Source organism: Dipodomys merriami, unplaced genomic scaffold, assembly GCF_024711535.1.
Source record: "Dipodomys merriami isolate MVZ:Mamm:240054 unplaced genomic scaffold, mDipMer1.0.p SCAF_113, whole genome shotgun sequence".
Taxonomy (NCBI): domain Eukaryota; kingdom Metazoa; phylum Chordata; class Mammalia; order Rodentia; family Heteromyidae; genus Dipodomys; species Dipodomys merriami.
Window position 1 is genome coordinate 668429 of NW_027202416.1, and position 11202 is coordinate 679630.

Here is an 11202-nt window from a genome sequence, read left to right on the forward strand (position 1 = left end):
CATAAACAGGCAGGAATTACAATCCTAATATCAGATAAAATAGACTTCATATTAAAATTTGTCACAAGAGATAAAGAAGGTCGCTACATACTAACTAAGGGTTCTCCCCTACAGGGGGATATTACAATTCTAAATATCTATTCGCCAAAAAATGTTGCACCCAAATTTATCCAAGAAACACTACTTTCCCTCAAATCCCACATAGATCCAAATACATTAATAGTTGGGGATTTTAAAACACCACTCTCCCCAGTAGATAGATCAACTCGGCAAAATCTAATCAGAGAAAACACAGATCTAAACAGCTGCAGAGATCAACAAGATTTAACAGACATCTACCGAATATTTCGCCCAGCAGCATCAGAATACACGTTTTTCTGAGCAGCACAAGGAACATTTTCTAAAATAGACCACATTTTAGGCCATAAAGCAAACTTGTCTAAATTCAGAAACAGTGAAGTTATACCTTGCATTCTCTTGGACGACAAGGGAATAAAACTAGAACTTAACACCAAAAGCCACCAAAGAAAGGACGGTAACACATGGAGGCTGAAAAACACACTGCTGAATCACGAGTGGGTCATGGAAGATATTAGAAAGGAAATTCAAATGTTCACGCTATTCAACAAAACTGAGAACACAAATTACCAGCTCCTTTGGGAAACAGCAAAGGCAGTATTCAGAGGCAAGTTTAAAGCTCTGAACTCCTACATCAACAAACTGGAGAGATCTGAAACGAAAATTTAATGACATATCTAAACCTCCTTCAAAAGAGCAGCAAGATAAACCCCAATCCAGTAGATGGAAAGAAATAATTAAAATTAAATCAGAATTCAATAAATTAGAATCCAAAAAAAACTATAGAACGAATCAACAAAACAAAGAGTTGGTTCTTCGAAAAAATTAACAAAATTGACAGACCCTTAGCAAATCTTATCAGAAAAAGAAGAGAACACACCCAAATAAATAAACTCTAAAATGAGAATGGAAACATCACTACGGAAACAACCAAGATTCAGAACATTATAAGGGAATATTTCTCAAAACTTTATGCTAATAAATTTGAGAACTTGACATAAATGGACCTTTTCCTAGCAAATATTGACATGCCAAAACTAAACCTAGATGAGTTAAACCATCTTAACAGATCCATACCAAGCATTGAAATAGAAACAGCAATAAGAGACCTCCCAGGTAAGAAAAGTCCAGGACCAGATCGTTTTGCAGCGGAATTCTACAAGGCCTTCAAAGCAGAGCTCACACCAATACGCCTCCAACTGTTCAATGAAATTGAAAGAAAAAGTTCACTGCCGAACACATTCTATGCAGCCATCATAATCCTCATCACAAAACAAGGCAGGGACTCATCAAAGAAAGAAAACTATAGAACCATTTCGTTGATGAACATTGATGCAAAACGTCTCAACAAAATTTTGGCCAATCGACTTCAACAATTCATCCAAAAATCATAAACCAATATCATACAGGATTCATTTCAGGAATGCAAAGCTGGTTCAATAAACGCAAATCAATTAATATAATTCATCACATCAACAGGAGCAATGATAAGAACCACATGGTTATCTCAATAGATGCAGAAAAAGCATTTGACAAGATTCAACACCCCCTTATGATGAAGGTTTTGGAAAAATTAATAATCCATTGAACATTCCTCAATACAATAAAGGCTGTATATGACAAACTTACAGCCACCATTATACTTAATGGTGAAAAACTAAAGTCATTTACTCTTAACTCAGGAACAAGACAAGGATGTCCACTCTCTCCACATCTCTTCAATCCAGTATTAGAATGCCTAGCTACAGCAATAAGACAAGATCCAAACATAAAGGAGATCCAAATTGGGATAGAAGAAATAAAACTCTCCTTCTTTGCAGATGACATGATGTTGTATTTAAAGAATCCCATCGACTCCACTCCCAAATTACTCAAGCTGATTCAAAACTTTGACAAAGTAGCCTGGTATAAAATTAAGCCCCCAAATCAATGGCTTTTCTGTATGCCAACAATGAGAAAAGTGTGGCTGAAATTATGAAAGTAAGTCCATTTGTAATATCCCCACAAAAAATAAAATACCTAGGAATTAACTGAACCAAAGGAGTGAAGGACATTTACAATGAAATCTTTAAAATCTTGAAAAAGGAAATCAAAACAGAAGTTAGAAAATGGCAAAACATTTCATGCACCTGGATTTGAAAGATTAACATTGTGAAAATGGCAATACTTCCCAAGGCTATCTACAAATTCAACACGATACCTATCAATATTCCAACCTCGTTCTTCAAGGAAATAGAAGAGGCATTCTAAAAATTCATATGGAACAATAAAAGACCCAGAATAGCAAAAACGATCCTCAAGGGAAAGAACACTACTGGAGGAATATCAATACCAAATTTCAAACTCTACTATTAAGCCATAGTAATCAAAACAGCTTGGTACTGGCATAAGAACAGACCTCAGTACCAATGGAATAGAATTGAAAACCCAGAAATGAACCTACAGACTTATAGCCATCTAATATTTGATAAGGGAACTAAAAAAATAGAATGGAAGAAAAACAACCTCTTCAGTAAATTGTGCTGGCAAAATTGGTTAACTACTTGTAGAAAACTAAAGCTAGATCCTTATATATCACGTGGCACAAGAATCAATTCCAAATGGATCAAAGACCTCGGAGTTAAACCAGACACTCTGAAAACATTACAGGATGGAATAGGAGAAACCTTAGGTCTCCTTGCTCAGGACGAAATTTTCTTTATAGAGACCCGGAAACACAACAAATCACAGAAATGTTGGACAAATGGGATTGCATGAAGTTTCAGAGCTTCTGCATGGCAAAGGACATAGCTAGCAAGAACAATAGATAGCCCACAGATTGGAAGAAGATCTTCAATAGCCATACAATGGACAAGGGTCTCATATCTAAAATATACTTGGAACTTAAAGAATTAAATCCGCCAACAACAAATCCTCAAAGAAACAACTGCCCAATAAACAAGTGGGCTAAAGACTTAAAGAGAAGCTTCTCTGAAGAAGAAAGAAGGATGTCCAATAGACGCATGAAGAAATGCTCAATCTCCCTAGCCATAAAAGAAATGCAAATCAAAATAACATTGAGATACCACCTCACCCCAGTTAGAATGGCAAAAATCAAGAACTCTAACAACAACAGATGCTGTAGGGGATGTGGACAGAAGGGAACCTTACTGAATTGTTGGTGTGACTGTAAACTTGTTCAACCACTTTGGAAAGCAGTATGGAGGTACTTCAAAAGACTTCATATGGATCTCCCCTATGACCCAGCAATCCCAGTTTTGGGCATTTACCCAAATGTTTACAAACAAGACCACACTAAAGCTACCAGCACAACTTTATTGCAGCATTATTTACCATAGCTAAGATATGGAACCAACCCAGATGCCCCTCAGTAGATGAATGGATCAAGAAAAGTTGTATATATAAACAATGGAATTCTATGCCTCCATCAGAAAGAATGACATTGCCCCATTTGTTAGGAAATGGAAAGACCTGGAAAAATTTATATTAAGTGAAGAAAACCAAGCCCAAAGGAACATAGGTCCCATGGTTTCCCTTATTTGCAATATCTAGTATATGTATGAGCAAGCAGAAAATGTCAGATAATGTGATGTTAGGAAAATGAACTCTTAGATATGAATTTTAATGTTTTTTTTTTCTTTCATGCATTTGTTTATAACGCATTTATAAGATTATTTCTTTGTTGCTTTGTATCTCCCTACCCCACAGTATAACCCCTGCTTTCACTATATTTGATGTTGGTACAATTTGTAGAGGAGAGGTGGAAAAACAAATCGTTTAAGCATACAGGTGGACTCGTTGCAACAATGAGAAGTACATGTTGTCATGTCGAAAACAAACTTTATTACTTTGGTGCCGGGGGTGGGGGGAAGGGAGGACGGGGGCGGAGGATTGGGCGGGGGGGGGGGGCGGGGGAGGCTGGGAAGGGATGTGAAGGGCAAAGAAAGGAGGAATATGCAATGCTTGATAAGAAATGTACTCATTATCTTGCCCATGTAATTTTAAGTCCTCTGTACAGTATGTTCATAGAAAAATAAAAAAATAAAGAAAAGAAAAGAACCTAAGTGATCTGAGGACCAAATTATTATGATATTTCACTAGGTATACTATAAGAAAACAAAACAAAATGCACCAGAAGAAAACTCAGAAAATCTGAATATAATACAGGCCTATTTGTCCTCATTAACTGTCATAGATGTATATGTTAATTCTAAGGAGACTTAAGTTCTAATAGCATTCGAACTACTGGAAGACACTCATGTTTTCCGATACAAATTATGTCCATACAGGTAGACCCATGGCAACAGTGAAATGTACGAGTCGTTTTGTTGAAAACGAACTTTACAACTTTCGTGCATGGGGTGGGGAGGAGAGGGGAGAAGGGAAGGCGGGGAGGATTGGGTGGGGAGGATGGAAAGGGATAGGAAGGGGAAACAATGGAGGAGGATACAATGCTTGATAAGAAATGTACTCATTATCTTGCCCATGTAATTGTAACTCCTCTGTACAGTATTTTCACAATAAAAAAAAACAAAGTATGTCCAAAAGATATTAGTGATTAGGAAAAATGATAATTTGCCTTATTACAAAATAATACATAATCCACTCACCACGGTGGTTACATTTTCCCTGTCTGTCCACATGTGACCATTTAATTTATTTTTAGTTCATTCATTCATTCATTCATTAGTTTGGTGCTAATACTAGAGCTTGAACTCAGGGCCTGGTTCTGTCTCAGAATTTGTTATTTATTTTGTTTTAGTTTTCTCAAGGCTAGCATCTTACTTGCTTATAAGACAGCTCCATTTCTAGCTTTTGCTGGTTACTTTCAAACCAGACTCTAATGGACTATATTTCTTTGTCTGGTTTCAGACCACAATCATCAGATTTTGTCTTTCTGATTAGCTAGGAATAAAGACATGAGCCACCAGTGTGGCTCCTACTTTTTCCTATACTTATCTATTGCACATACTTAGATAGCAATTTAATATTGAGAGTATAGAAGCAAGATGTACAGTGATTATATTGTTCTGTCAGAAATTCAAGTTAGTAATGTAAATTTCTTCTTAAGACCATACACAAAAAATACTTAAGAAGAAATCTGATGATTTGTGTGTGTGTGTGTGTGTGTGTGTGTGTGTGTGTGTGTGTGTGTGTGTGTGTGCTCTTGCAATATGTTCCACATATAAGCACTGTGCAGGTGTGTCCAGCCATTCACAGTTATTGGATAAATATCTGCCTTGAGATACCAACTCATGGACATTGTCTAAGTGTCCACTCTAGGCTTCCCGATGAAGAGGATTATACTTATCCTCATACATAGTATTCATATGAGTGGCCTTTTTGGAAAGTAGTGTCTGCACTGTAGTAAGCTGCAAGGCAAGCACTCTACCACTGAGCCACCTTCCCAGCCCAAGGATTAAGATTCTTATCTGTAATTTGGTCAAATCTATGTCTCTTTAGGTAGGCGACTAACAATGTATTTACTAATTTCAAGTAAATACATAAATTCTATTTCCATCTTTTTTTTAAATAAAAAAAAACTTGTTTGCTCTGTAAATTGAGTAGAAGCATGTATTTTTTGGCTAGCTAGGTCATTGCACATCTGTATCTCTTTTCCTCTCTCTGTTTTATGGTTCTCATAGACAATATGATTGCTCCATAATTATCCTAATTTATTTTGCTTTTATATTTTTGGTTGCATCATTTCACTTTCTGCTCTGCCATTTCCCAAAACAGCACCACATGAACAGAAAAATCCAGAAGTGGTGCTGTGGCTCAAGTGGTAGAGCACTTGCCTTGATTTGAAGAGCTCAAGGACATGCCCAGGCATAGAGTTCAGGCCCCACAACTAATTTAAAAAAAAAAAGAATCTCAATACTTGATAATTCTACTAACAGATCTGACTGAAATCAGTTGAATCACACTTTTCCTGTAAAATGAAGGAATAGATCCAGACTAGGAAAGCAGCTAGAGAAGGCAGGCAGATTGTATCTGTAACAAAACTTTGTGGAAAATGGAATCGAGGATTACTTACTGGTGATTCACTTGTACTTGAAGCATGATTCTGAATTATTACTTGCTGATTCTGAACTATTGCTTTGATCATTATATTCTCCAAGAAGAAAAAGTGAAATTTAATTGATAGCAAAGGACTACTAATACATTTTGACTTCTCATTAAGCATCTTCAATCATCAAAATCACCTGAACACAATAGATAGGCCTATTTTTAGATGAAAACAAGTGTCTTTAAAAAAAAAACAAGAATTTAGGTAGTCATACAAAGGACTTCTATTTTATTACTGCATTATACATTTTTTCTAATGTTGGATAACAACATTAGAAAGCTATTAGAAAGCTCTTAAATCCCATATGTTGAATAGTGAGTTCTCTTACACTATAACATGGTATTTCCCAAATCATTTACATAGAAGACATTGTTTCCTATTTTCTCATTCCTAGAATAAGCTGCACATGAAGACACCACTGGTCCTGACTTTAAGTCTGTATCTTTGAATACTGAGGAAAATCTTTCCTCTGCTCCCTATAATTCACTACTCTCCAGTTAGAATAATTTAGAATAGTAAAAATAGAAAAAGAGAAAATAAATCATGGTGAAAAAACATATGCAGAACATTCACCAGTTTTTTCTGACCAGTTCAACCAATGTGAACTATTGGGGAAATACATGGACACCTCATTCCCACTGGTACTCAATATCTCTGGTTAGGCAATTCTGACGAAGACAAGGTACAAGATGAAAAAATGAGGAATGGTTTCAATTGCAAGAAAAAAATGGAGTAGGATCCAAGTAAATTTCTTCTTTGGGATGCCGAAATGTATCGGCTTACTGTGGTGTGAACACTGCTTTCCAAAATGGCCACCCAGTTGAATACTAGGGATGAGGATGAGTATACCCCTCTTCAACGGGAAGCCTAGAGTGGACACTTAGACATTGTCCATGAGTTGGCAGCTCAAGGCAGATATTCATGCAATAACTCTGAATGGCTGGACACCCCTGCACAGTACTTATATGTGGAATAATACCAGAATGTCTTCTTTATTACTTCATCATGATGCAGATACCAATCCCCAAACTAAAGGCCTCTTGACCTCCTTGCATCTTGCTGCTGGGAATAGAAATAGCAAAGATACTCTGTATCTCCTTCTGTTGAACCATTATATCAAACCAGGTCTGAAGAACAACTTTGAAGAAACTGCATTTGATATTGCCAAAAGGGTAAGTATGTATCACTAACTCTTTGAAGTTGTCGAAGGCTGTACAAATTGTTCTCCTAAATCGTAATGGTTTGGTTAAGTTTCTTAAATTTCAAAAGTGCCAGTCCATCTTTTGTGTCCCTACAAATTTTTTTCACAATACAAAGCAGCAGCAATATCTTACAATAAAAATTTATGTATTCCATGGTATTCTTCCAAGTGAATTGCATGGCTGTGATATCAAAATGTATTCAAGAGTTGTTTGTATACATCTGTAATGATTTCTGCAGAGTTTGTGATTCTTTAAATCAGAAATAATTTTAACTTATCTGTTGAAATGAATAGTATAGAACCTAAAGATGTTCCGAGTGCTTTTCTGAAAAAAGTATATCTATGTTTGTGTAATGTCCATAATCTATTTCATTCTCTACTAGATATAATACTTTGAATTCTACATTGTTATATAATGTATAGATTCATGGATAAATGTGACCTTTCAGATTGCATTCCATATAGAAGAATTTTAAGACTCCTTTTTTTGTAGTTTCTTATATTATTTCATTTCTTTGGGATAAAATGGCAATATTATCTAATTTCAAGTTTTGTAAAGGTTATGTTATGTAAAGGCCTTTCTAAGGTGAAAATTTAATACACTGATATCAAACTAACCTTTAATTGTATGAATTACATGTATTGTTACACTTGTATTTTTGTAATCAACTTTTTTTTTTTTTTTTTTTTTTTTTTTTGGGTCCGGTTGTGGGGCCTGAACTCTGGGCCTGAGCGCTGTCCCTCAGCTCTTCAGCTCAAGGCTAGCGCTCTACCACTTGAGCCACAGCGCCACTTCCGGCTTTTTTCTTTTTGCTTATGTGGTGCTGAGGAATCGAACCCAGGGCCTTGAGCATGCAAGGCAAGCGCTCTACCACTGAGCCACCTTCCCAGCCCTGTAATCAACTTTTTAATAACTGTTTTTCATTTCTTGCTTCAGAAGAATGAAAAATATGGAATACTTCACAAATTTTCATATCATCCTTGTGCAAGTGCCATGTTATTCTCTGTATTGTTGTAATTTGGGTAGACCTGCTGTTGAAGCATGTAGTATCCTCTAAATTTAAGTATATAATGATACAATCTTTATAAAGGCATATATCCATCGTTGCCTATTTGTAACAAGGAACCCTTATTGTTCCTAAAATGCTATTGATCTTATTTCTCTAAATTTCTGTGTACAGTGGAAAAAAAAACTTATAGAGTTTGGTCGATTGCTCACATTTACATTTTTTTTTGTCATTTTCATTTTAAATTTGATCATACTTTGAAGCCTTTACAGCTAAGTCCAAAGTTGGTGGCTTTTCAAGTACTTATTTATCAACTGAGTTAGCTTTGTGGAGCTAATGGATTCAAAGTAAGCCTTGCTTAAGAGCTACTTCTAACTTTCTGCAGCTTAAAATTTCCCAAATGAGGTCTTGCTGGAACAAATGTCTACCTGAACTGTGAAGACTCGGGGTCTATGTTGAGGGGGCAGAATGATGCAGGCTCCAGCCTCAGGATTATCTGAGGAGTGTGTTTGGGATTAGGAAAGCTCTTGGAACGCCAGGCTATAGAGGGAAAATGTTCCCTCTCCCTATCTCAAAACATGTCACAGACTCCTGGGAGCTGAGGAAGTGGCTCTTCTGCTTGCTTAAGCATAGATGAACAGCTGGTCAAGCATTTTCCTGAGATTGGAGAAGTGGTTTGAGCTTGATCTAAAATAGTTTAGATAATAATATACCTAGACTTTCTCTCATAGGTTAAGTAAAAATGTATCTGTGGAAATTTTTTGTGTGAATGTTTTCTGACCAAATCTTGGCAAAGATGATGCTTGCTAGTCTTTAAATACCCACTAAAAATAAAGCACAGCATGCAGTGGCAATTGCTGTTTGCACTCTGCATCCCCTGTGTCCTGGTGATTTTGTGACCCTTACCTAGGGACCCCAACGCACTAGACGTTGACACTGAACCTTTACCTTTCTTCCATGTAGGAACAGACCAACCAGAATATCTTACGCTGACAGCATGGATTGTCTTACTGGAACAAACATAATCTTAGTTACAAGGGATCATAGAGAGATGAACAGTTCAGACAGAATTGTTCAGAATAGAAGGTATTTTATCAAAACATAATTGTTTATTATACGTATCATTTCAAAAGTAGCTAAAGCCAAGAAAGTGAAAAAAATTGTTCATATGCATGATTACCTACTGTCCTGACCTGTCTATCATCCAACCAAGCAGGAACTTACACTACTGACATTCTATCACCAAATATTGCAATAGCTCCTGGAGAAGTCCATATGTTTCTCCTCGATATTAGGCCTTAAATTTGTAATGTTTTAATCACAGTGTTTCCTCTTGCCTCTAGGCTGCATATCTACAAATGGTAGAGCTTTAAGTCTAACTCTACCAAAAACTGAGGTAGAGATAATGGAATAATACTTTAAAACAGAGTTGCCTTTGATTCCCTAAACACAACACAACAATGCAAAACATTTTTTATATTATATGTACTTATATATTTTATATTTATATGTGCTGATTTTAAATTTTATACAGTGAATTTTACTAGAATTGATAATTTGACAAATATATTGACATTTATTCCCATAAATAGATTGGAATATAAATAATTAGGTTTAGAATATATATTAGACTATAAAAAGTATCACTGCAATATCTTCAGTATAAGCTTGTGATACCTTCTAAGTGTTCGTGGTCTTCTGAATACACATGGTATAATAACAGTATTGTTTTCTGCTAATCTATAAGGGATTTTATTCTGATGCTCTGTTTATTGTTTTAACTTGCTGGTCCCAAAGTGTTTTTCTCCATATTTCTAAAGCATTCTTACTGATTATACCCAAATTTTGCTGATATGATGTCTAAAAGCTATTATTCTTCTGCAGGACCCACGAGTCCTAGGATAACAGGTCCCAGTTATCTGCATCATCAGATAACAAGGGCATGACTTCTCACATAGGCCCATGCAACATGCCAACAGAAAATAATTAAAGACTCATCTCAATTTCTCATTTCCTATAATATTTCAGGGCCCCAATTGCATACAAGAATTAGCAGTAATCAATTGTAAAATGCAAGGCAACTTAAAATGAAAGATGAGATCACAAAATCTGAGTGAAAGTACTGTAATTCAAACTTTCAATTTACAGATGACCAGCCCACATGAGTGAACAAAATCACAAATGAACAACGTTATTTTTAATACCTTTCTCCTAATGATGAATGAAAGATTTCAGTGCAGCCAAAAAAATAGTTTCTGGAATGATAGATCATAATTGGTCTACCAAGACTAGGAAAACTTGATTTAGAGGTCAAATATAATTTAGAAAAACATTAATTGAGAATACCCTTAGTGCTTCAAAACACTGGTACTTCAGTAAAACTTGGTTCTGTAGTATAAAAATGTCATTCTCAAACCAATGTAACCTACATTTAATCTTCTGAAAGTATATTCCTTTTCAAATAAACTTTTAAAAATCATATTCACCAAAATAACACTTGACAAGTAGATGATAGTGACATTACAAGGTTTTCAAGTGTAGGGAGCAAGTTACATTAGAGTTGATTTACGTACCCAGCACTAATACCAAACAAGTTCAACCATTCATTGAAGTGCAGAAATACTACCCCCCACAATTTGTGTTGTTCAGTAGGGGCCTTCTAGAAATGTGTTTAATGGATCAGCCTCCCATAATTCAAACCCAAATATTAGCTAATAAAGTAAATTTCATCACATAAGAAGGTACATTTTAAAGTCACTAATAGTTGCCTTATCATGTGTTGCCTTATCATATATTTTCCGTATCTGTCTAACATAGTAAGAAATATGACTTTAAGTCTTGAATAT

At 35.6% G+C, this 11202-nt stretch overlaps 1 pseudogene; it reads right to left on the reverse strand.

The window, feature by feature from the left end:
- Positions 1–8293: 8293 nt before the first annotated feature.
- Positions 8294–8393, reverse strand: LOC138822621 (U6 spliceosomal RNA; annotated as a pseudogene).
- Between the last annotated feature and the right edge of the window lie 2809 nt (positions 8394–11202).